Source organism: Hypanus sabinus, chromosome 2, assembly GCF_030144855.1.
Source record: "Hypanus sabinus isolate sHypSab1 chromosome 2, sHypSab1.hap1, whole genome shotgun sequence".
Lineage (NCBI taxonomy): Eukaryota > Metazoa > Chordata > Chondrichthyes > Myliobatiformes > Dasyatidae > Hypanus > Hypanus sabinus.
In genome coordinates, this window is record NC_082707.1 from 168,478,967 (window position 1) to 168,484,064 (window position 5,098).

The following is a 5,098-nucleotide window of genomic DNA, read 5'->3' on the forward strand; positions in this document are numbered from 1 at the left end:
ATCATTGCTAACCTGTTTTATATGTGTATTTGCATTTTTATTATACTGTATTACTTAGTTTACCAATAAGCACTTTTAGTTACAGTACCACCAGACTCCAACATATCATTCCATTTCTGCTGCTTTGGTAGCCTGGTCACGGGGTACGTGACAACATTTTCACAAAATTTTAACTTGTAGGGAAACCCTTGGTGATGTATCTTATCAGCAGCTTCAGGAAAATCCAGATAGACAGGACAACTAACATACTAACTTCTTTAAAATACCCAATCAAATTTGTAGAATTTGTAATCGGAATGCCAAAACTAGTGTAGAATAGTTTGTTTTAGCCCTAATTACAAGGCCTTTACTACAATAGTACATAAACTTTGTGCCTGAACAAGAAAAAGAAATCTCATTATCTATAATAAAACTCAAAGTGGATCAGGAACAAGTTTATAGTTCATATAATACTTCTGAAATGGTATCTCATCTAATCCTAATATCTTCTACTGTGTGTGTCCGTGAGTCCTTCAGTCATCTTGACTACACCTTCTCCAACACTGCTTCATTCCATTGTCCCACTTTCTCCATCTTACCTGTTCTGATGGTGATTCTGAAAATGTCTTCTATTTTCCTTAACCAAAATTTCCTTACTAACACAGTTGGCAGCACTCTCAAACATGTCCCCTCTACATCCTATAGATCTGCTCTTGCCTCCACTCTCAAGCCTTGATCTTCAGCTTCCACACACTAGCTCATCTGTGATTTCTGGCAACTGCAATGAGGTTCCATTACTTTACACACCTTCCTCTCAGCATTCTGAAGAGACTGTTCTCTTTACAAGTCCTTGGTTTGTTTTTCCATCTGCATCAATTCCATAATAGTATTTTCAGATTTAACCTTGGAATAATCAACACTGCCTTTTTACCTCTTCCCATCGTCTATGGATGCAAATTGTCTTGCAAATAAAGTAGCAGTTCACTTACACCTCTTCCAATTTAGCCTATTGTGTTAAGTGCTCATAGTGTGGTTTCTACTTTGGCAAAGCCAAATGCAGATGGCATGGTCGCTTTGCAGAACACCTCTGAGTCCTCAAAAGTGACCTGGAGCGTCCAGTTACCTGCCACTTTTCCATTACTGTAACCTGCCGATCTTTGACCTCTTACAGTATTCCAACAAAGCCCAATGTAAACTGGGCTCATTTACACATTACAGACCTCAAGGCTCAAAACTGAATTCCAATGTTTGAGGAAACTGACTTTTCTCGTTTGTGACAGAACTGGACAGTTATGATGCAAGGTCATCGCTAACAGTAACTCAATTCTTTTGTCTCAGCATGTGCAGGATGAATACTTGAGTTGTGTACTTTCAGAATTCTTTTCTGTGTCAGATTTCCAGCAAATGCTGCATTTTATCTGCATATCACAGATACACCATATTTTGCTTTTGTCTCCTTACTGACTGCCCTTTTCCGACTGGACAATCTAGATTTTGACCCAGTCACAGGCATTCTCTTTGCTCCTCCACCCTTCTCTGCAACTTAAAATCTACCTCCCATCTGTTTTCCAGTTCTGATGAAGGGTCATTGACCCAAAATAGTAGCTTTTTCTCTCTTCATTGCCAGGCAGTTTATTTTTAATTCAAACTTTATTAAAATTTAGGAAAATTTAAAACTTTAGAAAAATTTAAAACTTTAGATTTAAAAAGAGTGTGACCTTCTATTCCCTTCTTCCTACATCAATGCATTGACCTAAACCACAGGTGATAGATAACAAGTTGCGATCTTTCCTATCCCAGGGAAAAGAAATGCCTCAAATGACAGTGTTTATTACATTTATATTAAAAATCATGACTGATTGATTTATTGTACAGAGACTGACTGAGGAATTATGATAAAGAGTTTACTGAAAGAGCTTCATCTTTGAATTAAAAAAATACCGGAAACACTGAGCCAGTCATCATCTGTGAAATCAGAAAATAGTTAACAGAAAGCTTGTTTTCCAGCATATGTTTCAATTTATTCAGTCTTTTGACATTCATCTTCAGGTTTGTAATTGCACTGAAATAAATTAGGGATTATTTCAAATGTGGTGATCTTGTTTACTAATCTGGTAGCATAACTCCTGGGCTCCCATAATATTCACATAATGGTTTCACTGGCTAGCTGCAGCCATACAAGGCCTTGTAGGTGTTTCTGACTAAGGGGCATAATTCTTTAAACCCACAGACACACAAAGGATCAGAGTAATCAAAGAGAAAATTGTTAGTTATGTAATACAAGTAATATTATTAGGGCTCATGGATGCCATACCCGGGCAAATACTGCCTTTATTTTCAACTCTGCATTTCAGCACTTTGGTAAATGTTTAGATTAACACCATAATAAAAAATATTTGATAAAAGCACAAGCTGTGCATCAATGACCAGGTTACTGATGAGTGAGGGGCTGTTTATGCACCAATTACAATGCCTTCCATCACTTGATTGTTGACTGAAAGTAATGGTAACTGACCAGATTTCATTTCACTTTCTTTGTGTGGTTAGGTCATAGATGGGCAATTTTCCACATCAGCACTTACTATAATTGAACTGAAACATTTTGGCTGAAGCCACAACTTGTTTCAGCAAAATAATAATTATGTAATTTTATCCTACTGCTTTCATTGTATTTTCAGGAGCTTCTTTATATCATGTAAGATGAGACCAGAGAACTAGTTTCTGTGAAGCAGTGTTCCTCAGCAGAAAGTTGTGAACAATCAGTAACCTGGCACTTCTGAGAGGATGCCTTTGCAAATACATTAATCCTGCCTCAGAGCATCAGATGTTCTTGGAGTTAACCTTTCTTGTTTGTTGTTCTATTGCCTACCATTACTCATGATCAGATGTGACAGACCTGAGAGATTTCATCTGGCCTGCTAGTCAGGAATTGTTTGGCTCTGTTTATTACATGCTGTTTTTCCAGTTAAGCATGCACATTACAGCTTCACTAGGTAAGTACCTCATTTTCCTGCATGTTTGACACTACTCCCAGAGCAAGGGAAGAGCTGAGTTGCTGAGCTCTGATCTCAGCCCTGGGCCATCAATGTAGAAGTTGCTTCTGCTCAACTATCACTTACACCTGTAAACCAATGTATAAAGTTGGAACTGAGAACACAGTTTTACTCCCCACTCCTCAGATAATGAAATCCATGCCTTCTGAAAATCATGGATTCCAGGCAATTACCATCTTCTGCAAAACACAATCTTAGCACCTCTTCATGACAATTAAACAGCGATACCATTTCTGAATCCCCACCATCACCATATATGGGAATCACCAACGAATGGGAAGTAAACATAAGATTGATCACAGAAATGCAAATACTAGTGCAGATGGGAGATGAGTATTTTGTAACAAGAGGCTCATCGCCTGGTCTCCAAACTTTTTTATCATCTGCAGAATTCCAGCCAGAACAAAGCAGTCCACTTGATCCAAACACCCCTTTCAACATCTGAAATGGATGAATTACGCACAACATATCTAAAGCTTCCTCAACAATTTCTCCTAGATCTAACATTTTTTTTTAACATAGCTCCACCATTGCCTCCAAATTACCTTCTGGTCATTCACTACTCTGATTTGGGCAACTATCACTGATCTTATGAAATCACTGAATAATTACCCAAGATTACCATGGGAATACTTCCAACCACTGCACTGCAATGGTAAGGTAGCAGCTGATTAAAAGTTGACACTCATATGTCAAAGTAATAAACTTCAATAAGTACTTTGCAGAACAAGATAAAATTGGATTCAATCTACTATCTTTTCAGAAGCAAATTGTTTAAAGAAATGAAACAGTATAATACAGCACAGAAATCAGAAGCAGGCTTAATTTCACTGGCATATGTCATGAAATTTTTTGTTTTATGGTAGCAGAACATTGGAATACATAATAATAAAAACTATGAATTATACTAAGTGTATATAAAAAAAGAAAATTAAACAGATAGTACACAAAGAGAGGAAAAAATACTGAGTAAGTGGTCATGTGTTAATTGTCCATTCAAAAATCTGCTGGTGGAAGAGCAGAAACTGTTCCTGAATTGTTGAGTGTATGTCTTCAGGCTCCTGTATCTCCTCTTTGATAGTAGCAATGAGAAGAGAGCATATCCTGGGTAATGGGGATCCTTAATAATGGATGCCACCTTTTGGAGACATCGCCTTTTGAAGGTGTCCTGGATGCTGGGGAGGCTAGTGCCCATGATGGAGCTGGCTCAGTTTACAAATTTCTGCAGCTTTTTCCAATCTAGTGCATTGGCCTTTCCATACTTTCCCCCCAACTCATCCTCATAATACAAAATTTCTTTTCCTTTTTTAAGTGATTATCCAATTACCTGAGATTCTAAAGATGATGATGCAACCAGTTAGAATGTTCTCCATGGAATTCCTACAGAATGTTCTGTAGAAATCTACAAGCGTCACGTAACGATCAGACAGGTTTTATACGACAACGCCAAACACAAGACAATATATGGACCCTTCACATTATGGATCATATACAAAAAGAAAATCGAAGCAATAGTGATAAGCGTGGACGCTGAAAAGGCATTTGATTCGGTTAATTGGAATTTTCTTTAGAGTTTTACATAGATTTGGTTTCCAAGACACAATTATTAAAACTATACAGACACTATATGACAACCCTACTGCTAGGATTAAAATCAATGGATATTTACCAAATAGTCTTACCCTAGAAAGGGGCACGAGACAGGGTTGTGCATGGTCACCGCTACTCTTTGCATTATATCTGGAACCATTAGCGCAATACATCAGACAAAATGAAGATATCAAGGGAATTACTATTAAAGGGACAGAACATAAATTGGCTTGTTATGCAGATGACATTTTGATCTATCTAGGGCAACCAACATACTCTTTACTAAATTGATGCAATCCTTTGAACAATATGGTCAATTATCAGGATACAAGATCAACATAGATAAAACCCAATTATTTTTGTATAACTATAGCCCACCAAGAGAAATTGAAAGTAGATATCCCTGGGCATGGCAAACAGAGTCTTTCAAATACTTGGGCATCATTATGCCAAAAGATTTGGCAAAATTATCAAAA